Here is a 26,489-nt window from a genome sequence, read left to right as displayed (position 1 = left end):
TGGTGGTGTGTGTCTTCAGTAAGCTCAGTCATTGAGGTGTGCTGTCTTGTGTTCAAACTGAAGCTTTAATGCCCTTGTTTTAACAAATTTTTTCAGTCACTCCCTGCCCATGCTCTCCCATACATGCTCTCCCAAGTATCGCAACTGATCATTGTGATACACGTCGTCAGTGACCCTCATACACACAGATCACATGTTGAGATAATGTCATATCTAGTGAAACTTGTCCAAACATGAGTGTTTTACTTGATCTTTAGTGTACTGCTGATAATAAAAACTATCAAAAGAGCAGAAACAGGGAACCAAAGCTACTGAATGAGGCAGAGTGGAACGATGTGTCTATGAGAGCTGCAGGTGTGAGGCAGGGCCAGTTTTAGTCATTTTGAGGCCCAGGGCAAAGATCAATATGAGACCCCTCCTCCTTTAGCTAAAAGCATTAATAATAAGTTGGGGAAAAAAAATAGAAAACATCTCTTTTAAGTTCAACAGAGCTACAGAACTTAAGTAAATGTGGAGATTAATACCCAAATAGCCAACCTTAATTCCCCAGCTCTTTGAAAAGCATCTCAGAGCTCAAACTAATATTTTACCACATCATTGGACCAGGTGGGACTTGCATAAATAAAAAAATATATATGCTCATTATTAGTAACATATCCTTTTCTCTAAAACTATAAAGATTTTTATGTGACCTATGGCATCTCACTTAATTACAGAATAATCCAACAATTCACAGTTTCATTTTATTTCCACCATGGGTCAGTTAATCTGTGGATCTTCTTACATCCCCGGTTTTGGAATGTGGCTCTCTCTAAATTATTTTAAGACAATATGGCTCTTGGGTAGAATAAGGCTGAGGACCACTGGTGTAGACTGTCCTCAGACACAGAGAAATATCAGTGACAGGCAGAAATAAACTAAATAAGTTTGATTTGGAGAGCATGCACAGCCTGAAAGAAGAAAGAGAGGAGTTTTGAAACTACATATTTTACATCTTTTCCATGAAATCACTCCTGCATATAATCCCAACTCACTCAGGCTGTTATTAGAAAAAAGGAAGACTTCCTGAAGGCTGAAAGGACAGTCTTTTAAGGGAAAGAGAGTGAGCTGGATCATCGGTCTGATAAATGATCAACAACTAATAATTCATTAATTAAGTATTCTAAGTTGTGGAGAAAAAAATTTGGGATGCGCTATATGACAAGCATAACCTGCAACCCTTGGGGCTAAGCCCCCCATCTTTCCATCCTAGTGACGGCCCGGGTCATTTTTCTTCTTTCTCAGGTCTACTGTAATCTAAATCCTTCTCAAGTCCTTTTCTAAATTGGTATCAAGTTCATTCCTGACCCTGAAGCACAAGAAAACAAAGTTCTGCTGAGTGTTTTAACGCAGTAACACAATGTTAAATGAACAGGTGTACTGCAAAAACTCAAAATCTTACCAAGAATACTTCTCTCATTTCTAGTCAAAACAAATCTCTTGACCCTTAAAATAAAAAGCAAATATTCACTTGACAATTTGCTTGAAACAAGTGAAAAATGTCCAAAAAAGGTTACTTTTTTTAGGTGATGTGTCTTATTTTAAGTGTAAAGAGATTTGTTTTGACTTGAAATGACACAAATATTCTTGGTAAGATTTTGCTAGTGATAGCTAGCTTCTACACTACTTCATCATACCTTGTTGCAGAAATGTGATTAAAATTTAAACACCCAGCTCCTAACCCCAATGACTGACTGAAAGTACATTTACTGTCTAGAATGTTGAAGAAATAAAATAGTCTACCAGATGAATCAAAGAGAAGGGATAATGCTTCACTTGTGGTCAGCAGAGCCCTCTTTCTCATGTGATCTGCCATCTTTGAATGTAGCGTCAAAAATGCCTAAGTCTAAGAGATGACTTAGGCAGATAGTGATTTTGGACTGTAGTAAGTATTCTGATAGGCCAAGGACAAAAGCAATAAGGCAGGATGATGCAGCAGTGTTAGGAGAGTAAATTTAGGCAGAAATCACAGTTTGGCCAAAAAATGACTTAGGCAATTATGCGATTAGGCTAACGTTTTATTGAATATCATCATGTGTACAGGATGTAACTATGTTGTTATGACCCTGGGTCATATTGTTTCTGTTTTACTGCACATGTGCAGCTCTGTGAGTCCTCCCCTGCAGTGTTGAGTGTGTGAGTGTGTCTCTGTGTGGGTGTGTCTAAGTAATTAGGTGGTGATGCAGGTGGCTGTAGCCGATTGGATCATTGAAGAGGAAGGTGCTGCTGCTGATTGGATCTGACCACTCCCCCCAGCCTTTAAATGTCAGCTGCTGCAGTCTGCTCTCCCCTTCACCAGCCACTTCCAAAGAAGCCAGCGGCTCTGTGATATTGTAGCTTAGCTTTTTGTGAACTGTAGATTTGAGTATTTAGACTTAGAAATAGCTGTCTTAGCTTTGGTGACTTCACTTCGTTTGTGACTGTTGTAAATTTGTGAATATTTGTGTTAAACTTTAAGCTCTTGGCAGCAGGGAGTAACCACTTTTGCTAATTTGTTTGTTACTCTTATTAATTCAATTAAACTGCTGCTTAACTTTGCTTAATTTGTACCTGGCTTCCTTGGGAGTGGGATGAGTGGGGCCACACATTGTGTTATGTCCAGGTTCCCCTAGACTGGGACGTAACATATGTATATATATAATAGTGCTGTTAATAGATTAAAAAAACTAATCAGGTTAATCACATCACTATGCTGTGATTAATCATGATTGAAATAGTTTGAGTATTTTCTAATACATTTTAAGATTTTAAAACTTTCTTAGCCGCAGCAAAGGCCTGTTTTGTAGTTTTGGAGGGAAATTTCAGACAATGGGCCGTAAAACAGATGGACTCATCATCCCAGGATCCACTGCAGCATCTACAGAGAAGACACATTCTTCTTTCTTTTTTTAAAATTATATTTTCTTTTATGTATTTTATCATAACTTTAATATCTATAATACAGAAAATTAAATATATGCATGTCTCCCTCAACAACTCATATGATGATCCTTTTTTCAGGCATCGCCATGTCATCCACTGAAAAAAAAAATAAATAAATGAATAAATACTTCATCATCAGCACAGACAATTCGTACACAAACAACAGGGAGTCCCAGAATGCTATACCAGTGAGACAGACTAATCATGATGTTAAATGTACAACTTTTGATGAGCTCAGCACTTGTATTACTTTTCTCATATGTTTTAAAAACAAGTCACTTTATTCTTTTCAATTGCTGTGAGCTTTTCCATATTTAATAATATGACAATTCATTTTTCCAGTGATGAAGGGAAGGAGGATTTGTCAATTTGCAATGTTTTAAAACAGGTCTCTTTAATATCAATGAGGAAAAGAGAAACATCCATCTTTGTGGGGATCACACGCTATTGTTTCAAACATTTTGCAAAATACAAAGCCTTGGATGGAAATCAAGCTTCATCCCCAGAGCCCCTGATAGTCACTTCTCTATTTCCACCAAATATTCCGGGATGTACAACATTCCCAGATGGCAAGAACCAGAGAATCTGTGATTTCACACTTTCATCATACCTATGCATTTTATCTCTGGTACAATATATTTGTAATGTACATTTTCATTAGTGGTAATATCATTTGTCATATTCCAACATTGTTCCCACTTGGAATTTATATCCTCCCTTTCTAAATCCTGGTTCCATGAACAGATTCTAGATCGCAGCAAAGTGTCAACCAAATAAGATTTCTGTAAGATTGTTTAAACTTTCCCTGTCAGTTTGTGACATGTTTCAGAATTAAATATAACTTCACTCTGCTGTCCAAAAAAATTAAAGGTCAAAACATTGGGGGAAAAAAACCCTCAGCTTCATGTACCTGAAGAATCCCCCATTAGACAGACCATATCTGCTTTCAAAGTCAATCCAGGAAATAAATCTGCTACCATTCATTAAATCCTCAACTGTTTCTATACCTCTCTCCCTCCATGTAGACCAGTTCAACTCTTTATTCTGAAGAGATATCCAAGGATTATTCCACAATGAAGTATGCTTTGGCAGTCTTATAGTTTCCTTTCAGAGACTCTTCATTTTTCTCCATGTTGCTGAGAAATTTCTAACCATAAAACAAAGAGAGGTTTTTTTTCGGTTTTAGAAAACATGTAAGAAAACAGATTTTGAGAGCCGGCCTGAATATTTTCGACCTGAATCCATTGTTCATGTTTGGTGTCTTCACCAGTATGGTGTAGGTAGAATGCTCGATTGGCAAGTTAATACAACTCTAAATCTGGAAGATTAAATCCTCCCTTACCTTTTGATATATGTAAAACTTTAGTTTTATTCTTGGAGTTTTCTTTCTCCAGATGACTTCTGAAAGAATGGAATATGCTTTTTTAAAGAACATTTTTGGTGGGGCCATAGGAACTGTATAAAAAAGAAACAGAAATTTGGAAAATCACACGACTGTAAATAGACTGATTCTTCCAGTGCAGATTAAAGGAAGATTTGAGCATTTATTCATATCAGATTTCATGTTGTTAAGTAGTGGAATATAATGGTCTTTGTATGTCTGTTGCTTACTTTTATTAATGACACATCCCAAATACTGGATTTGAGATGTCCATTTAAATGTCTGTTGTAAAGTATGCACTGTTCTGAGTAATAATAATTAGTATTATTGATTTTTTAACAGAACCAGAATCTTGCATTAAAACTCCAGGAGTAGTCTTCAGCATTGATAGTGCCTTTTTCAGATGTGTAAGCTGTCTGTGCCATAACCACTAATACAACCCCATACCATCAGAGATACAGACTTTTGAACTGTGCACTGATAACAGGCTGGGTGGTCCCTCTCCATTTTAGTCTACAGGTCACTATTTTAAAAAACATATGGGTTTATGTGATTTGAAAATCATTGCATTCTGTTTTTATTTACATTTTACACAGTGCCCCAGCTTTTTTGGAATAAGGGTTAAACATCAGTTATGTTTACCTCCTATAGAATTCAAGCTCAAACAGAATGAATACAAATGGAAAACTGTTTTAGACGTGTCCATCAGGTCACTGTTTTCTGACACTGAGTGACAGGACAGGAATGTTTTGGTCTTTTGGATCTGTGTTGCTTCACATTCAAATTTCCCAGGATGTACCAGGTTGGCGACACAGACTGACTCTCCTCATGTTTTTCTTGTCCTTGCATAATCAAACAGACAACAAACTCAGAACAACACTGGAGAGAGGGCCTGAAGGCCTGACATAGGTCTGTCAAAATTAACGAGTTAATGCTGATTAATCCACCATCATGATTAATCTCATTAAAAATTTTAACGCAATTAACCCATCTAGAGCACAGAATGACTCAAAATCCCTGAAAAGTCCCTGGCAACGCATTTCAGGCAGTTTGTCCAAGTAGGGTTACCGTCCAGCATGCTGCCGCATGCGCAAACGGGCTGTTGATCCGGTAGTGACCAACCAACTTGATATGGGAGACGCTAAACAGCACGTTGGCCCTCTCGATGGGAAATTTGAGTACAAAAAACAAGATGGAACAAAAATTTGGTCCAGCTGATTTTGTAATTGAATAGCCCTGGCATATATATTCCCTTCTTTCTTGAGTCTGTTTGATTATGCAAAATGAAACACGATTAATAAAGATTAAAAATGACTGATATTTAATCATGATTAATCTAAATAAATCCACAGCAACCCTGCGATTATTCTGATTAAACATTTTCATTGTTTGACAGCACTAGTAATAATACAACAATCTTAAACACACATGATGTGAAAATTATGAATATTGTGAGAAAACGCTGTGAAAATTTAATGAAAGGCACACCTGGACAAGAAAACAGGGAAAATTTGGACAGGCTGACAGTGCAGTTGTTTTAAGTATGGCCAGATCTCTCTCCTTCATATCAAACTAAGCTTTCTTTCTTTCAATTCAAGATCATAGAGAAGATTTGCTGCCAGTGTTTGTATACTGTAGGGTCATAATACACTGATTTATGTCATGTCATGTAGCTACTTTTTCTTAGATTTTATTTATTAATGCATGGACTTAGAAACTAAAAGACTGTCCAATCTGCCTTTTCAATGGAATTTGCAAATGAAAAATGATATCATTAGCGCTGTAGTCAACCAAAGAAAAACTTGGTCGAATAAAATCGCATCATTGATCAACAATTAATCAATTGGTCGTGGGACGGACCAAATTCATCATTTTTAACAAAATGTTGCCACATCGCTGACTTTTTTGACATGTTGTTAATTAACTGGAAACAGAGTATAACGTGTTTCAAGGGCTTTGCTCTCCTCTAAGGTGGGAGGGTCCTAGTGACGTTGTGTTTGACTTTCTGGGTAATTAATCTGTAATTAATTACCCTTAAAGGCACATATAAATTATATTTGAATAGTTATATTCATAGGTTTTTTTTTTTTTTTTTGTAAATATGTTTTGTAACATAAAATTACTGAAAAAAATTTAAAAAACATTACGTCTACCTTCTCACCCCTCCAAAAAATGGATTCTTCCACTTAAAGTAGCATGTGCGATTGTTCAACCAATTGGATTTTGGTCAAACATGAGGTCATCGACCAATTAATCTACCAATCAACTTGAGGCTGTCAACCCTAGATATCATGTTTTGTTTGGGGTTGTTCTTGTCATTTAAAGTCCCTGTAAAATGATTTGAAAAAATCTGTATTTAGGTTTGTTGTTTGATAGGCCACTGTGTTATGAACCACCCGGTCAAATTTCAGTCAAATTAAACATCTCTGAGTTTCTAAAATTAAAGTTTCAAAATCAGGAAAGAGGTGAAAAATGATCTAACATAGATCTCAGTGCTAAGCTGATATCTAATGTAGCTTTGAGCCTCTAATCTCCACCTGAGAAAATCAACCATCAGCTCTCTTCAACATCACAAGACACAAAACTGAGACAAATCAGCTCAAAAGGTTTATTGCATTAACAATCCTCACTTTGATTCTGTTTTCATGTTTTAATGGTTAAATCAAAGGTCAGCTCATTTCTTTACTTTATAAATTCTTGTTTTTCTGTTGTGCAACAGAAAATTCCTCTATGGATCAACACGTCTCTGAGTTACTCCATCATGGGTTGGGATGAAAGTTCATTACTGGGATGTTCTGCAAGTGATGAAGTAAAGCTGACCAGGATGAGTATAAATACAACACTGAACAACAAACCATCAGACACATAGTCACTGTAGGTTGCTCTGTTCTTACTGACTTCACCACTTCTTGTCTTCAAAGATGAAGATGTTCAGCGTTGCAGTGGCCGTCATGATCGTCCTCATTTGCTCTGAGAGGAGTTCTGCTGTCCCCGTGGATGTAAGAGCTTCTGTAAACACATTTCCACTGTTCTTATCATGTACATGTTTGGTTGAAATGGTGAGACTTATTTCCTGTTTATTGAATTTACCAGCAAGGGCCTGCAGCCAGTGATGATCTGATTCCTGTAAATCAAGAGATTCCTGCTGAATCAGAGGAGGTATGTTGAGCACAGATTGAAGTTTACATTTTAGTGTAAATGGATGTGTTGATTTATTTCTCCATAGTATTTGATGCTGGAGATTAACAGTCAACCTTTTTCACACAGATGCCAGTGGTTAACAGGATGAAGCGTAGTTGTGGCACTTGCTGTGTGAATACTTCTAAAGGCAGAATCTGCACAAGATGCTGCGACATCTGATCCCTGTCTGTCTGTCTGTCTGGATGGATGGGAATTCCTCTGTAAGTCTGGTTACACCAGAGTGTTGTTTTACATCTTACTTTGTACACACCAAAGCAGGGCTTGACTTGCACTCTTTTACTCCCCAGCCGCTGTGGCTAGTGGTTTTTCAAAGGTATTAGCCACTCAGAATTTCTACTGGCCACAATTTTGTTTTGGGAAAATCTGTATTTATGAGCCAAACAGTGTATGTGTGGATTTTTGTCACAGATTGATGAATGTATAATTCTTTATGCCCAAAGAGATGGGAGAACAAGTTTGTGCCAAGGTTATGGTGTCATTAATGTTCACTGTGTTTGATGTTTCAAAATCTTGGAGTCTTAATTTCCAGTTAGTTTTTCTGTTGTTTTTATGGATCCATAACTTTTTGTAAAATCAAGTGAAATTACTGCAGCATACATCTTCTTGAAGCCCAGGCTGTCCTGGAAAAAAAGGATGTTTGGAGTTTGATTGTGAGCACAGGGTTGATGTTTTACAAGCTTTTTAAGACAAGAAGTCCAGAAGAGACACAATGGTTAAAGGAAAAGCTTGGAGCTCAGAGGGTTAAAGCAAAAGAAGAAAGTTCAGGTCTCTGTTTAACATCCAGTATTCCAAATCTTTAAAAGATAGAAGCCTAAGTCTACACTAGCAACAACATACACATGTGTGTTTGGTGGGTAGGGGTGGGTGTTGTTCTTGTGTGTGTGTGAGTGTCACAGCGTTAAAGCCATCTCTGCTGCATAAAAACACACAAATGATTGAAGACAAGGAATCATTTTGAGGTTATTTTAGTGAAAATGTGACCCTTGTTTGTTCAAACAAGCATCTAAATCTTAAACTCTGATGTTGATAAACATGCACAGTTAGAGTGAAATATGTAATGGCTCTGAGAAATTCCACCAGCCAAAGTGGCTAGTTCAGGTCACTCTGGTAGCCACACGGCTGAATTCTACCTGCATTTGGCTAGTTGGCAGGTAGAAATGTTAAGCTCTGCTCTAAAGCCAGCTGATATATGATTGGTCAATACATCTTGGATTACAAATGTTCTACAGATGGAAAATAAATCACTTAATATGCTGAAAATGGCAACTCCTGTCCACAGTCTACATATCTATCTGGAATTTGAAAATAGAGAATAATGATGATGATGATGATGATGATGATGATGATGTTCCTGGTATCAGTTGTATGAACTTTTCTTTGGCTGATTGTTTTAAACATCTGTGTTATACATTAACTGAAACAGAAGTTTTAGAGTTTCATTGTCATTCATGCTGGATATTAACACTTCACTCGTGTCGTTTTTCTTTCACACAGATGCAGAAGTGTGACAGTCCACTGAGATGCTGCCGCTGCCACACAAATTCTAGAGATGTAACCACATGCATTATGTGCTCTGATTGATGGCATAAACATGAAATAAAGTTTTCTGATATGACTTGTGTGCACTACTTTAATCTCTTGATCAAAGGAGTCTTATTGCACATTGACTGAGGCAAAAAGTTGCCATGTTGTGTGGTTGTGCATGTTAAGATGAGGTGTTATATATGATGCCAATAATTGAAAAAGACAAGTAAAAAATAATAAAGTGCAATAAGAGAGAGATGAAACCTCACATTCATATTCAGGTAAAATACATTTACCTTGCTGGATGCAGGCTCACATGCAAAACTGCAACATTTGCATAATTTTGCTTTTATTGAATATGATTATGTGCACAGGATCTATCCATCTATCTATCTATCTATCTATCTATCTATCTATCTATCTATCTATCTATCTATCTATCTATCTATCTATATAATAGTGCTGTTAATAGATTAAAAAAACTAATCAAGTTAATCACATCACTATGCTGTGATTAATCATGATTGTAATAGTTTTAGTATTTTCTAATACATTTTAAGATTTTAAAACTTTCTTATCATCAAGTGTTTTATTTTTAATTGTCTTAATTCTATGATGAAAGTGCTTTATAAAAACATTATTTATAAACTATACCTATTAAATACTACCATTTACTCTATTTTGTTTTGGAAAAAAAATCAATCAAAGTAGTGTGTTTGAATCAAGAAATATTTAACAAACTATAGTTTTTAAACTTTAACATCTCAGCTTAGTTGTAATGATTTGTAAACCAGAGTGTCTTTATTCTCTGAGCAATTATGAGAAACACTCAGCCACAGCAAAGGCCTGTTTTGTAGTTTTGGTGGGAAATTTCAGACAATGAGAAACTGATGGACTCTTCATCCCAGGATGCACTGCAGCATCTACAGAGAAGACATTTCTTCTTTTTTAAAATAATAATTTATTTTATTTATTTTATCATAACTTTAATATCTATAATACAGAAAATTAAATATATGCATGTCTCCTCAACAACTCATATGATGATCCTTTCAGGCACGCCATGTCATCAACTGAAAAAATAAAATAAATGAATAAATACTTCATTGTCAGCACAGACAATTTGTACACAAACAACAGGAGTCCCAGAATGCTATACCAGTGAGACAGACTAATTATGATGTTAAATGTATAACTTTGATGAGCTCAGCACTTGTATTACTTTTCTCCTATGTTTTAAAACAAGTCACTTTATTCTTTTCAATTGCTGTGAGCTTTTCCATATTTAATAATATGACAATTCATTTTTCCAGTGATGAAGGAAAGGAGGTTTGTCAATTTGCAATGTTTTAAACAGGTCTCTTTAATATCAATGAGGAAAAGAGAAAAGATCCATCTTGTGGGGATCACACGCTATTGTTCCAAACATTTTGCAAAATACAAAGCAATGGATGGAAATACTTCATCCCCAGAGTGATAGTCACTTCTATTTCCACCAAATATTGGGATGTACATTCTATGAACAGAGAATCTGTGATTTCACACTTTCATACCTATGCATTTTATCTCTGGTACAATATATTTGTAATGTACATTTTCATTAGTGGTAATATCATTTGTCATATTCCAACATTGTTCCCACTTGGAATTTATATTTTTCTAAATCCTGGTTCCATGAACAGATTCTAGATCGCAGCAAAGTGTCAACCAAATAAGATTTCTGTAAGATTGTTTAAACTTTCCTGTCAGTTTGTGACATGTCAGAATTGTATAACTTCACTCTGCTGTCCAAAAATTAAAGGTCAAAACATTGGGGAAAAATCATTTCATGTACCTGAAGAATCCCCATTAGACAGACCATATCTGCTTTCAAAGTCAATCCAGGAAATAAATCTGCTACCATTCATTAAATCCTCAACTGTTTTATACTTTCCATGTAGACCAGTTCAGCTTTATTCTGAAGAGATATCAAGGATTATCCCACAATGAAGTATGCTTTGGCAGTCTTATAGTTTCCTTTCAGAGACTCTTCATTTTTCTCCACATTGCTGAGACATTTCTCACCATAAAACAAAGAGAGGTATTTGTTCAATTTGAGAAAACAGGTAAGAAAACAGATTTTGAGAGCCCCTGAATATTTGAATCCATTGTTCTTCTTTGTGTCTTCACCAGTATGGTGTAGGTAGAATGCCTAGCAAGTTAATACAACTCTAAATCTGGAAGATTAAATCCTCCCTTACCTTTTGGTAAAACTTTACTTTTATTCTTGGAGTTCTCCAGATGAATTCTGAAAGAATGGAATATGCTTTTTAAAGAATATTTTTGGTCCAGAGAAATATGGAACAGAAATTTGGGAAGCCACATGATTGTAAATCGATTGATTCTTCCAGTATTAAAGGAAGATTTGAGCATTTATTCATATCAGATTTCATGATATTCATGGAATATAATTGTCTTTGTATATCTGTTCCTTGTGTCATTAATGACACAACCTAAATACTAATTTTAGTCATCCATTTAAATGTCTGTTGTAGAGTATGCTCTGTTTTTGGATCTTCCTACTGCAATTATTTCTTTTTTTCCTAAATTAATCTTATATCCTGAGACCACTGAGTATTCTGTAAATATTACAAGCAAAGGCTGTATGGAATTTTCAAAATTAATCATATAGATAACAAGATCATCAGCAAATACATTTAATTTGTATTGCTTTTCCAATAGTGACTCCTGTAATCTTATAATTTTTTCTAATTCTCTGCCAGAGGACAAATTCTTCTTTCTGATCAAGGCAACCTGAAGAGACATGCTAAGAGGTCTACAGGTAAAAACTCTGATAAGCTCTCCTCTCTTTCCATCGCCATTCAATCACCTATAGCAGACCAGCTGCCTTTCACTTCTTCATGAAGTTTTACCTAAAATTTGACAGTCGGTGGTTGAGTATGTTTACTTCACTGATATGATCTAAACATGAGTGCTGCAATCCACCATTATGACGGACACAACTCTTCCTACCTCATAAGGATGACAGCTGCTCTCATCCTGAAGCTGAATCATGCCACAAGACTTTTAACTTTTGGAATGGTAAGAAACATGAATGGACTGATCTGCTCATTTCTGGATCTAAATTTAGTTGGATATCAGACTCTTATCAAAGTGATCACAAGAAAGAGGCTTTGATCTGAGTAAAGCTGTCGGAAGTGCTTGTTTTATTTGTTGAGTACTGCATTTGTTGTCTCGATGTCTCTGCTTGTGTGTTGTTGGTTTAAATTTCATAAAGAGAAGTTATCTGATTATTGTGCATACACACTGTAATATTTTGCTGGTTGAGATCTTTGAATTACATCCTGTTTATTTAAAACCAAAATTTATCATATAAGAATGATATTGATCATTATTTTTCTACTTTTATTGTTGCTCACTGTTTCTAAGGTGCTACCCTTTTTTTTTCATTAATAATTTTATTCGTTATATTGATAATTATTATTACATTGATTTTTAACAGAATCTTGCATTAAAACTCCAGGAGTAGTCTTCAGCATTGATAGTGCTGTTTAGATGTGTTAGCTGTCTGTCCATAACACTAATGCAACCCCATACCATCAGAGATACAGATTTTTGAACTGTGCACTGATAACAGGCTGGGTGGTCCTCTCCTTTTAAGTCCACAGGTCACCATTGTGAAAAACATATTTATGTGATTTGAAAATCATTGCATTCTGTTTTTATTTACATTTTACATAGTGCCCCAACTTTTGGAATTTCTACATCAATTATGTTTACCTTCTATAGAATTCAAGCTCAAACAGAATGATGAATAAAAATGGAAAGCTGTTTTCTGTCCATCAGGTCACTGTTTTCTGACACTGAGTGACAGGACAGGAATGTTTTGCCTTTTGGATCTGTGTTGCTTCACATTCAAATTTCCCAGGATGTACCAGGTTGGCACACAGACTGACTCTTCATGTTTTTCTTGTCCTTGCATAATCAAAACAGACAAAAACCCAGAACAACACTGGAGAGACCTGAAGGCCTGACATAGGTCAAAATTAACGAGTTAATGCTGATTAATCCACCATCATGATTAATCTCATTAAAAATTTTAAGCAATTAACCCATGAGCACAGAATGCTCAAAATCTGAAAAGTCTGGCAACGCATTTCAGGCAGTTTGTCCAAGTAGGGTTACCAGAGCATGGCATGCGAAACGGCTGTTGATGTAGTGACCAACCAACTTGATATGGGAGACGCAAACAGCACGCTGTCTCGATGAAATTTGAGTCAAAAACAAGATGGAACAAAAATTTGGTCCAGCTGATTTTGTAATTGAATAGCCCTGGCATATATATTTTCTTTCTTGAGTCTGTTTGATTATGCACAAACTGTTAATAAAGATTAAAATGACTGATATTTAATCATGATTAATCTAATAAATCCACAGAACGCATTATTCTGATTAAACATTTTATTGTTTGACAGCACTAGTAATAATACAACAATCTTAAACACACATGATGTAAAATTATGAATATTGTGAGACGCTGTGAAAATTTAATGAAAGGCACACCTGGACAAGAAAACAGGGAAAATTTGGACAGGCTGACAGTGCAGTTGTTTTAAGTATGGCCAGATCTCTCCTTCATATCAAACTAAGCTTTCTTTCTTTCAATTCAAGATCATAGAGAAGATTTGCTGCCAGTGTTTGTATACTGTTGGGTCATAATACACTGATTTATGTCATGTCATGTGCTACTTTTTCTTAGATTTTATTTATTAATGTATGGACTTAGAAACTAAAAGACTGTCCAATCTGCCTTTTCAATGGAATTTGCAAATGAAAATGATATCATTAGCGCTGTAGTCAACCAAAGAAAAGAATAAAATCGCATCATTGATCAACAATTAATCAATTGGTTGGGGAAAATTCATCATTTTTAACAAAATGTTGCCACACGCTGACTTTTTGACATGTTGTTAATTAACAAACAGATATAACGTGTTTCAGGGCTTTTGTCTTGGAGGGTCCTAGTGACTTGTGTTTGACTTTCTGGGTAATTAATCTGTAAAATCTTAAACACATATAAATTATAGAATAGAAATAGGTGTAAATATGTTTTGTAACATAAAATTACTGAAAAATTTAAAAAATTAGCTACCTTCTCATCCAAAATGGATTTTTCCACTTAAAGTAGCATGTGCGATTGTTAACCAATTGATTTTGGTCAAACATGAGGTCATCGAAATTAAATCAACTTATGTCAACTAGATATCATGTTTTGTTTGGGGTTGTTTTTGTCATTTAATGTCCCTGTAGAATGATTTAAAAAGATCTGTATTTAGGTTTGTTGTTTGACAGGCCACTGTGTTATGAACCACCAGGTCAAATTTCAGTCAAATTAAACATCTCTGAGTTTCTAAAATTTAAGTTTCAAAATCAGGAAAGTGGTGAAAAATGATCTAACATAGATCTCAGTGCTAAGCTGATATCTAATGTAGCTTTGAGCCTCTAATCTCCACCTGAGAAAATCAACCATCAGCTCTCTTCAACATCACAAGACACAAAACTGAGACAAATCAGCTCAGGAGGTTTATTGCATTAACAATCCTCACCTTGATTCTGTTTTCATGTTTTAATGGTTAAATCAAAGGTCAGCTCATTTCTTTACTTTATAAATTCTTTTTTCTGTTGTGCAACAGAAAATTCCTCTATGGATCAACACGTCTCTGAGTTACTCCATCATGGGTTGGGATGAAAGTTCATTACTGGGATGTTCTGCAAGTGATGAAGTAAAGCTGACCAGGATGAGTATAAATACAACACTGAACAACAAACCATCAGACACATAGTCACTGTAGGTTGCTCTGTTCTTACTGACTTCACCACTTCTTGTCTTCAAAGATGAAGATGTTCAGCGTTGCAGTGGCCGTCATGATCGTCCTCATTTGCTCTGAGAGGAGTTCTGCTGTCCCCGTGGATGTAAGAGCTTCTGTAAACACATTTCCACTGTTTTATCATGTACATTTTTGTTTGAAATTGTGAGACTTATTTCCTGTTTATTGAATTTACCAGCAAGTGCCTGCAGCCAGTGATGATCTGATTCCTGTAAATCAAGAGATTCCTGCTGAATCAGAGGAGGTATGTTGAACACAGATTGAAGTTTACATTTTAGTGTAAATGGATGTGTTGATTTATTTCTCCATAGTATTTGATGCTGGAGATTAAAAGTCAACCTTTTTCACACAGATGCCAGTGGTTAACAGGATGAAGCGTAGTTGTGGCACTTGCTGTGTTAATACTTCTCAAGGCACAGTCTGCTCAAAGATGCTGCCACATCTGATCCCTGTCTCTCTGGATGGATGGGAATTCCTCTGTAAGTCTGGTTACACCAGAGTGTTGTTTTACTTGTTACTTTGTACACACCAAAGCAGGGCTTGACTTAACTTTTTACTTCCCAGCCACTGTGGCTAATGGTTTTTCAAAGGTATTAGCCACTCAGAATTTCTACTGGCCACAATTTTGTTGTTGGGAAAATATGTATTTATGAGCCAAACAGTGTGTGTGTGGATTTTTGTCACAGATTGATGAATGTATAATTCTTTATGCCCAAAGAGATAGGAGAACAAGTTTGTGCCAAGGTTATGGTGTCATTAATGTTCACTGTGTTTGATGCTTCAAAGTCTTGGAGTCTTAATTTCCAGTTAGTTTTTCTGTTGTTTTTATGGATCCATAACTTTTTGTAAAATCAAGTGAAATTACTGCAGCATACATCTTCTTGAAGCCCAGGCTGTCCTGGAAAAAAAGGATGTTTGGAGTTTGATTGTGAGCACAGGGTTGATGTTTTACAAGCTTTTTAAGACAAGAAGTCCAGAAGAGACACAATGGTTAAAGGAAAAGCTTGGAGCTCAGAGGGTTAAAGCAAAAGAAGAAAGTTCAGGTCTCTGTTTAACATCCAGTATTCCAAATCTTTAAAAGATAGAAGCCTAAGTCTACACTAGCAACAACATACACATGTGTGTTTGGTGGGTAGGGGTGGGTGTTGTTCTTGTGTGTGTGTGAGTGTCGTACAGCGTTAAAGCCATCTCTGCTGCATAAAAACACACAAATGATTGAAGACAAGGAATCATTTTGAGGTTATTTTAGTGAAAATGTGACCCTTGTTTGTTCAAACAAGCATCTAAATCTTAAACTCTGATGTTGATAAACATGCACAGTTAGAGTGAAATATGTAATGGCTCTGAGAAATTCCACCAGCCAAAGTGGCTAGTTCAGGTCACTCTGGTAGCCACACGGCTGAATTCTACCTGCATTTGGCTAGTTGGCAGGTAGAAATGTTAAGCTCTGCTCTAAAGCCAGCTGATATATGATTGGTCAATACATCTTGGATTACAAATGTTCTACAGATGGAAAATAAATCACTTAATATGCTGAAAATGGCAACTCCTGTCCACAGTCTACATATCTATCTGGAATTTGAAAATAGAGAATAATGATGATGATGATGATGATGATGATGATGTTCCTGGTATCAGTTGTATGAACTTTTCTTTGGCTGATTGTTTTAAACATCTGTGTTATACATTAACTGAAACAGAAGTTTTAGAGTTTCATTGTCATTCATGCTGGATATTAACACTTCACTCGTGTCGTTTTTCTTTCACACAGATGCAGAAGTGTGACAGTCCACTGAGATGCTGCCGCTGCCACACAAATTCTAGAGATGTAACCACATGCATTATGTGCTCTGATTGATGGCATAAACATGAAATAAAGTTTTCTGATATGACTTGTGTGCACTACTTTAATCTCTTGATCAAAGGAGTCTTATTGCACATTGACTGAGGCAAAAAGTTGCCATGTTGTGTGGTTGTGCATGTTAAGATGAGGTGTTATATATGATGCCAATAATTGAAAAAGACAAGTAAAAAATAATAAAGTGCAATAAGAGAGAGATGAAACCTCACATTCATATTCAGGTAAAATACATTTACCTTGCTGGATGCAGGCTCACATGCAAAACTGCAACATTTGCATAATTTTGCTTTTATTGAATATGATTATGTGCACAGGATCTATCCATCTATCTATCTATCTATCTATCTATCTATCTATCTATCTATCTATCTATCTATCTATCTATATAATAGTGCTGTTAATAGATTAAAAAAACTAATCAAGTTAATCACATCACTATGCTGTGATTAATCATGATTGTAATAGTTTTAGTATTTTCTAATACATTTTAAGATTTTAAAACTTTCTTATCATCAAGTGTTTTATTTTTAATTGTCTTAATTCTATGATGAAAGTGCTTTATAAAAACATTATTTATAAACTATACCTATTAAATACTACCATTTACTCTATTTTGTTTTGGAAAAAAAATCAATCAAAGTAGTGTGTTTGAATCAAGAAATATTTAACAAACTATAGTTTTTAAACTTTAACATCTCAGCTTAGTTGTAATGATTTGTAAACCAGAGTGTCTTTATTCTCTGAGCAATTATGAGAAAACACTCAGCCACAGCAAAGGCCTGTTTTGTAGTTTTGGAGGGAAATTTCAGACAATGGGCCGTAAAACTGATGGACTCTTCATCCCAGGATGCACTGCAGCATCTACAGAGAAGACACATTCTTCTTTCTTTTTTTAAAATAATAATTTATTTTATTTATTTTATCATAACTTTAATATCTATAATACAGAAAATTAAATATATGCATGTCTCCCTCAACAACTCATATGATGATCCTTTTTTCAGGCATCGCCATGTCATCAACTGAAAATAAATAAATAAATAAATGAATAAATACTTCATCGTCAGCACAGACAATTCGTACACAAAAACAGGGAGTCCCAGAATGCTATACCAGTGAGACAGACTAATTATGATGTTAAATGTATAACTTTTGATGAGCTCAGCACTTGTATTACTTTTCTCATATGTTTTAAAAACAAGTCACTTTATTCTTTTTAATTGCTGTGAGCTTTTCCATATTTAATAATATGACAATTCATTTTTCCAGTGATGAAGGGAAGGAGGATTTGTCAATTTGCAATGTTTTAAAACAGGTCTCTTTAATATCAATGAGGAAAAGAGAAAGCTCCAACTTTGTAGGCATCACACGCTATTGTTCCAAACATTTTGCAAAATACAAAGCAATGGATGGAAATTAAGCTTCATCCCCAGAGCCCCTGATAGTCACTTCTCTATTTCCACCAAATATTCCGGGATGTACAACATTCCCAGATGGCAAGAACCAGAGAATCTGTGATTTCACACTTTCATCATACCTATGCATTTTATCTCTGGTACAATATATTTGTAATGTACATTTTCATTAGTGGTAATATCATTTGTCATATTCCAACATTGTTCCCACTTGGAATTTATATCCTCCCTTTCTAAATCCTGGTTCCATGAACAGATTCTAGATCGCAGCAAAGTGTCAACCAAATAAGATTTCTGTAAGATTGTTTAAACTTTCCCTGTCAGTTTGTGACATGTTTCAGAATTAAATATAACTTCACTCTGCTGTCCAAAAAAATTAAAGGTCAAAACATTGGGGAAAAAAACCCTCAGCTTCATGTACCTGAAGAATCCCCCATTAGACAGACCATATCTGCTTTCAAAGTCAATCCAGGAAATAAATCTGCTACCATTCATTAAATCCTCAACTGTTTCTATACCTCTCTCCCTCCATGTAGACCAGTTCAGCTCTTTATTCTGAAGAGATATCCAAGGATTATTCCACAATGAAGTATGCTTTGGCAGTCTTATAGTTTCCTTTCAGAGACTCTTCATTTTTCTCCACATTGCTGAGAAATTTCTAACCATAAAAAAAAGAGAGGTATTTTTTCAATTTGAGAAAACATGTAAGAAAACAGATTTTGAGAGCCGGCCTGAATATTTTTGACCTGAATCCATTGTTCTTCTTCGGTGTCTTCACCAGTATGGTGTAGGTAGAATGCTCGATTGGCAAGTTAATACAACTCTAAATCTGGAAGATTAAATCCTCCCTTACCTTTTGGTAAAACTTTACTTTTATTCTTGGAGTTTTCTTTCTCCAGATGAATTCTGAAAGAATGGAATATGCTTTTTTAAAGAACATTTTTGGTGGGGCCAGAGGAAATATGGAAAACAGAAATTTGGGAAGCCACATGATTGTAAATCGATTGATTCTTCCAGTGGAGGTTAAAGGAAGATTTGAGCATTTATTCATATCAGATTTCATGATATTAAGTAGTGGAATATAATTGTCTTTGTATATCTGTTCCTTGTTGTCATTAATGACACAACCTAAATACTTAATTTTAGTCATCCATTTAAATGTCTGTTGTAGAGTATGCTCTGTTTTTGGATCTTCCTACTGCAATTATTTCTTTTTTTCCTAAATTAATCTTATATCCTGAGACCACTGAGTATTCTGTAAATATTACAAGCAAAGGCTGTATGGAATTTTCAAAATTAATCATATAGATAACAAGATCATCAGCAAATACATTTAATTTGTATTGTTCTTTTCCAATAGTGACTCCTGTAATCTTATAATTTTTTGGCTAATTCTCTCTGCCAGAGGACAAATTCTTCTTTCTGATCGAAGGCAACCTGAAGAGACTATGCTAAGAGGTCTACTAAAAAAAGCTCTGATAAGCTCTCCTCTCTTTCCATCGCCATTCAATCACCTATAGCAGACCAGCTGCCTTTCACTGTGGCTTCATGACCCCCAGTTTTACCTAAAAGTTTGGCACAGTCGGCCGGTTGAGTATAAAAAGTTTTCTTTACTTCACTGATATGCCATCTAAACATGAGTGCTGCAAAAAGCCCACCATTATCCGACGGACACACAACTCTTCCTGCCTCATAAGGATGACAGCCCTGCTCTCATCCTGAAGCTGAATCTTTATGCCACAAGACTTTTAACTTGCTGGAATGGTGGAAGAAACATGAATGGACTGACCTCTGCTCATTTCTGGATCTAAATTTAGTTGGATATCAGACTCTTATCACAAGTGATCACAAGAAAGAGGCTTTGATCTGGGCAGTAAAGCTGTCGGAAGTGCTTGTTTTGCATTTGTTGAGTACTGCATTTGTTGTCTCGATGTCTCTGCTTGTGTGTTGTTGGTTTAAATTCTCATAAAGAGAAGTTGTCTGTGATTATTGTGCATACACACTGTAATATTTTGCTGGTTGAGAGGGTCAAGCTTGAATTCACACCTCCTGTTTATTTAAAACCAAAATTTATCATATAAGAATGATATTGATCATTATTTTTCTACTTTTAGTTGTTGCTCACTGTTTCTAAGGTGCTACCCCATGTTTTTTTTTTCATTAATAATTTTATTCGTTTATATTGATAATTATTATTATCATTGATTTTTTTTAACCAGAATCTTGCATTAAAACTCCAGGAGTAGTCTTCAGCATTGATAGTGCTGTTTTCAGATGTGTTAGCTGTCTGTGCCATAACCACTAATGCAACCCCATACCATCAGAGATACAGACTTTTGAACTGTGCACTGATAACAGGCTGGGTGGTCCCTCTCCTTTTAAGTCCACAGGTCACTATTGTGAAAACATATGGGTTTATGTGATTTGAAAATCATTGCATTCTGTTTTTATTTACATTTTACACAGTGCCCCAACTTTTTTGGAATTTGGGTTGCACATCAATTATGTTTACCTTCTATAGAATTCAAGCTCAAACAGAATGATGAATAAAAATGGAAAGCTGTTTTAGACGTGTCCATCAGGTCACTGTTTTCTGACACTGAGTGACAGGACAGGAATGTTTTGGTCTTTTGGATCTGTGTTGCTTCACATTCAAATTTCCCAGGATGTACCAGGTTGGCGACACAGACTGACTCTCCTCATGTTTTTCTTGTCCTTGCATAATCAGAGAACAAACATAGGACAGCACTGGAGAGAGGGCCTGAAGGCCTGACAGGTAATAATACAACAATCTTAAACACACATGATGTGAAAATTATGAACATTGTGAGAAAACGCTGTGAAAATTTAATGAAAGGCACACCTGGACAAAAAAACAGGGAAAATTTGGACAGGCTGACAGTGCAGTTGTTTTAAGTATGGCCAGATCTCTCTCCTTCATATCAAACTAAGCTTTCTTTCTTTCTTTCAATTCAAGATCATAGAGAAGATTTGCTGCCAGTGTTTGTATACTGTAGGGTCATAATACACTGATTTATGTCATGTTATGTAGCTACTTTTTCTTAGATTTTATTTATTAATGCATGGACTTAGAAACTAAAAGATTGTCCAATCTTCCTTTTCAATGGAATTTACAAATGAAAAATGATATCGTGTTTGTTTTGGGGTTGTTTTTGTCATTTAACGTCCCTGTGAAATGATTTTTATAAATCTGTATTAAGGTTTGTTGTTTGACAGGCCACTGTGTTATGAACCACCAGGTCAAATTTCAGTCAAATTAAACATCTCTGAGTTTCTAAAATTTAAGTTTCAAAATCAGGAAAGTGGTGAAAAATGATCTAACATAGATCTCAGTGCTAAGCTGATATCTAATGTAGCTTTGAGCCTCTAATCTCCACCTGAGAAAATCAACCATCAGCTCTCTTCAACATCACAAGACACAAAACTGAGACAAATCAGCTCAGGAGGTTTATTGCATTAACATTCCTCACCTTGATTCTGTTTTCATGTTTTAATGGTTAAATCAAAGGTCAGCTCATTTATTACCTTTATCAATTCTTTTTTCTGTTGTGCAACAGAAAATTCCTCTATGGATCAACACGTCTCTGAGTTACTCCATCATGGGTTGGGATGAAAGTTCATTACTGGGATGTTCTGCAAGTGATGAAGTAAAGCTGACCAGGATGAGTATAAATACAACACTGAACAACAAACCATCAGACACATAGTCACTGTAGGTTGCTCTGTTCTTACTGACTTCACCACTTCTTGTCTTCAAAGATGAAGATGTTCAGCGTTGCAGTGGCCGTCATGATCGTCCTCATTTGCTCTGAGAGGAGTTCTGCTGTCCCCGTGGATGTAAGAGCTTCTGTAAACACATTTCCACTGTTCTTATCATGTACATGTTTGGTTGAAATGGTGAGACTTATTTCCTGTTTATTGAATTTACCAGCAAGGGCCTGCAGCCAGTGATGATCTGATTCCTGTAAATCAAGAGATTCCTGCTGAATCAGAGGAGGTATGTTGAGCACAGATTGAAGTTTACATTTTAGTGTAAATGGATGTGTTGATTTATTTCTCCATAGTATTTGATGCTGGAGATTAACAGTCAACCTTTTTCACACAGATGCCAGTGGTTAACAGGATGAAGCGTAGTTGTGGCACTTGCTGTGTGAATACTTCTAAAGGCAGAATCTGCACAAGATGCTGCGACATCTGATCCCTGTCTGTCTGTCTGTCTGGATGGATGGGAATTCCTCTGTAAGTCTGGTTACACCAGAGTGTTGTTTTACATCTTACTTTGTACACACCAAAGCAGGGCTTGACTTGCACTCTTTTACTCCCCAGCCGCTGTGGCTAGTGGTTTTTCAAAGGTATTAGCCACTCAGAATTTCTACTGGCCACAATTTTGTTTTTGGGAAAATCTGTATTTATGAGCCAAACAGTGTATGTGTGGATTTTTGTCACAGATTGATGAATGTATAATTCTTTATGCCCAAAGAGATGGGAGAACAAGTTTGTGCCAAGGTTATGGTGTCATTAATGTTCACTGTGTTTGATGTTTCAAAATCTTGGAGTCTTAATTTCCAGTTAGTTTTTCTGTTGTTTTTATGGATCCATAACTTTTTGTAAAATCAAGTGAAATTACTGCAGCATACATCTTCTTGAAGCCCAGGCTGTCCTGGAAAAAAAGGATGTTTGGAGTTTGATTGTGAGCACAGGGTTGATGTTTTACAAGCTTTTTAAGACAAGAAGTCCAGAAGAGACACAATGGTTAAAGGAAAAGCTTGGAGCTCAGAGGGTTAAAGCAAAAGAAGAAAGTTCAGGTCTCTGTTTAACATCCAGTATTCCAAATCTTTAAAAGATAGAAGCCTAAGTCTACACTAGCAACAACATACACATGTGTGTTTGGTGGGTAGGGGTGGGTGTTGTTCTTGTGTGTGTGTGAGTGTCGTACAGCGTTAAAGCCATCTCTGCTGCATAAAAACACACAAATGATTGAAGACAAGGAATCATTTTGAGGTTATTTTAGTGAAAATGTGACCCTTGTTTGTTCAAACAAGCATCTAAATCTTAAACTCTGATGTTGATAAACATGCACAGTTAGAGTGAAATATGTAATGGCTCTGAGAAATTCCACCAGCCAAAGTGGCTAGTTCAGGGCACTCTGGTAGCCACGGCTGAATTCTACCTGCATTTGGCTAGTTGGCAGGTAGAAATGTTAAGCTCTGCTCTAAAGCCAGCTGATATATGATTGGTCAATACATCTTGGATTACAAATGTTCTACAGATGGAAAATAAATCACTTAATATGCTGAAAATGGCAACTCCTGTCCACAGTCTACATATCTATCTGGAATTTGAAAATAGAGAATAATGATGATGATGATGATGATGATGATGATGATGTTCCTGGTATCAGTTGTATGAACTTTTCTTTGGCTGATTGTTTTAAACATCTGTGTTATACATTAACTGAAACAGAAGTTTTAGAGTTTCATTGTCATTCATGCTGGATATTAACACTTCACTCGTGTCGTTTTTCTTTCACACAGATGCAGAAGTGTGACAGTCCACTGAGATGCTGCCGCTGCCACACAAATTCTAGAGATGTAACCACATGCATTATGTGCTCTGATTGATGGCATAAACATGAAATAAAGTTTTCTGATATGACTTGTGTGCACTGCTTTAATCTCTTGATCAAAGGAGTCTTATTGCACATTGACTGAGGCAAAAAGTTGCCATGTTGTGTGGTTGTGCATGTTAAGATGAGGTGTTATATATGATGCCAATAATTGAAAAAGACAAGTAAAAAATGATAAAGTTCAATAAGAGAGAGATGAAACCTCACATTCATATTCAGGTAAAATACATTTACCTTGCTGGATGCAGGCTCACATGCAAAACTGCAACATTTGCATAATTTTGCTTTTATTAAATATGATTATGTGCACAGGATCTATCTATCTATCTATCTATCTATATAATAGTGCTGTTAATAGATTAAAAAAACTAATCAAGTTAATCACATCACTATGCTGTGATTAATCATGATTGTAATAGTTTTAGTATTTTCTAATACATTTTAAGATTTTAAAACTTTCTTATCATCAAGTGTTTTATTTTTAATTGTCTTAATTCTATGATGAAAGTGCTTTATAAAAACATTATTTATAAACTATACCTATTAAATACTACCATTTACTCTATTTTGTTTTGGAAAAAAAATCAATCAAAGTAGTGTGTTTGAATCAAGAAATATTTAACAAACTATAGTTTTTAAACTTTAACATCTCAGCTTAGTTGTAATGATTTGTAAACCAGAGTGTCTTTATTCTCTGAGCAATTATGAGAAAACACTCAGCCACAGCAAAGGCCTGTTTTGTAGTTTTGGAGGGAAATTTCAGACAATGGGCCGTAAAACTGATGGACTCTTCATCCCAGGATGCACTGCAGCATCTACAGAGAAGACACATTCTTCTTTCTTTTTTTAAAATAATAATTTATTTTATTTATTTTATCACAACTTTAATATCTATAATACAGAAAATTAAATATATGCATGTCTCCCTCAACAACTCATATGATGATCCTTTTTTCAGGCATCGCCATGTCATCCACTGAAAAAATAAAATAAAATAAATGAATAAATACTTCATTGTCAGCACAGACAATTTGTACACAAACAACAGGGAGTCCCAGAATGCTACACCAGTGAGACAGACTAATTATGATGTTAAATGTATAACTTTTGATGAGCTCAGCACTTGTATTACTTTTCTCATATGTTTTAAAAATGAGTCACTTTATTCTTTTCAATTGCTGTGAGCTTTTCCATATTTAATAATATGACAATTCATTTTTCCAGTGATGAAGGGAAGGAGGATTTGTCAATTTGCAATGTTTTAAAACAGGTCTCTTTAATATCAATGAGGAAAAGAGAAAGATCCATCTTTGTGGGGATCACACGCTATTGTTCCAAACATTTTGCAAAATACAAAGCAATGGATGGAAATTAAGCTTCATCTCCAGAGCCCCTGATAGCCACTTCTCTATTTCCACCAAATATTCCGGGATGTACAACATTCCCAGATGGCAAGAACCAGAGAATCTGTGATTTCACACTTTCATCATACCTATGCATTTTATCTCTGGTACAATATATTTGTAATGTACATTTTCATTAGTGGTAATATCATTTGTCATATTCCAACATTGTTCCCACTTGGAATTTATATCCTCCCTTTCTAAATCCTGGTTCCATGAACAGATTCTAGATCGCAGCAAAGTGTCAACCAAATAAGATTTCTGTAAGATTGTTTAAACTTTCCCTGTCAGTTTGTGACATGTTTCAGAATCAAATATAACTTCACTCTGCTGTCCAAAAAAATTCGAGGTCAAAACATTGGGGAAAAAAACCCTCAGCTTCATGTACCTGAAGAATCCCCCATTAGACAGACCATATCTGCTTTCAAAGTCAATCCAGGAAATAAATCTGCTACCATTCATTAAATCCTCAACTGTTTCTATACCTCTCTCCCTCCATGTAGACCAGTTCAACTCTTTATTCTGAAGAGATATCCAAGGATTATTCCACAATGAAGTATGCTTTGGCAGTCTTATAGTTTCCTTTCAGAGACTCTTCATTTTTCTCCACATTGCTGAGAAATTTCTAACCATAAAACAAAGAGAGGTATTTTTTCAATTTGAGAAAACATGTAAGAAAACAGATTTTGAGAGCCGGCCTGAATATTTTTGACCTGAATCCATTGTTCTTCTTTGGTGTCTTCACCAGTATGTTGTAGGTAGAATGCTCGATTGGCGAGTTAATACAACTCTAAATCTGGAAGATTAAATCCTCCCTTACCTTTTGGTAAAACTTTACTTTTATTCTTGGAGTTTTCTTTCTCCAGATGACCTCTGAAGGAATGGAATATGCTTTTTTAAAGAACATTTTTGGTGGGGCCATAGGAACTGTATAAAAAAGAAACAGAAATTTGGAAAACCACACAACTGTAAATAGACTGATTCTTCCAGTGAAGGTTAAAGGAAGATTTGAGCATTTATTCATATCACATTTCATGTTGTTAAGTAGTTGAATATAATTGTCTTTGTATATCTGTTGCTTGCTATTATTAATGACACATCCCAAATACTTAAATTGAGATGTCCATTTAAATGTCTGTTGTAAAGTATGCACTGTTTTTAGTAATAATAATTAGTATTATTGATTTTTTTAACAGAACCAAAATCTT

General features: G+C 35.5%; 3 long non-coding RNA genes across 3 annotated transcripts; all 3 read left to right on the top strand.

Annotated features, from left to right (window-relative positions):
- The first annotated feature begins 7,180 nt into the window (after positions 1-7,180).
- On the top strand, positions 7,181-9,158 carry LOC121514038. The gene is made up of 4 exons (XR_005992250.1): positions 7,181-7,341; positions 7,436-7,501; positions 7,610-7,743; positions 9,038-9,158. It is a non-coding gene; the product is annotated as an uncharacterized LOC121514038 (long non-coding RNA).
- Positions 9,159-14,868: 5,710 nt separating this feature from the next.
- LOC121512967 lies at positions 14,869-15,366 on the top strand. Its single transcript, XR_005992160.1, has 3 exons — positions 14,869-15,040; positions 15,134-15,199; positions 15,308-15,366. It is a non-coding gene; the product is annotated as an uncharacterized LOC121512967 (long non-coding RNA).
- Positions 15,367-20,979: 5,613 nt separating this feature from the next.
- Positions 20,980-23,907, top strand: LOC121513222. Its single transcript, XR_005992184.1, has 5 exons — positions 20,980-21,007; positions 21,810-22,089; positions 22,184-22,249; positions 22,358-22,491; positions 23,787-23,907. It is a non-coding gene; the product is annotated as an uncharacterized LOC121513222 (long non-coding RNA).
- The last annotated feature ends 2,582 nt before the right edge of the window (positions 23,908-26,489 follow it).

This window comes from Cheilinus undulatus, linkage group 8, assembly GCF_018320785.1.
Source record: "Cheilinus undulatus linkage group 8, ASM1832078v1, whole genome shotgun sequence".
Taxonomy (NCBI): Eukaryota; Metazoa; Chordata; class Actinopteri; order Labriformes; family Labridae; genus Cheilinus; species Cheilinus undulatus.
This window is presented reverse-complemented; position numbering and strand designations above follow the sequence as displayed.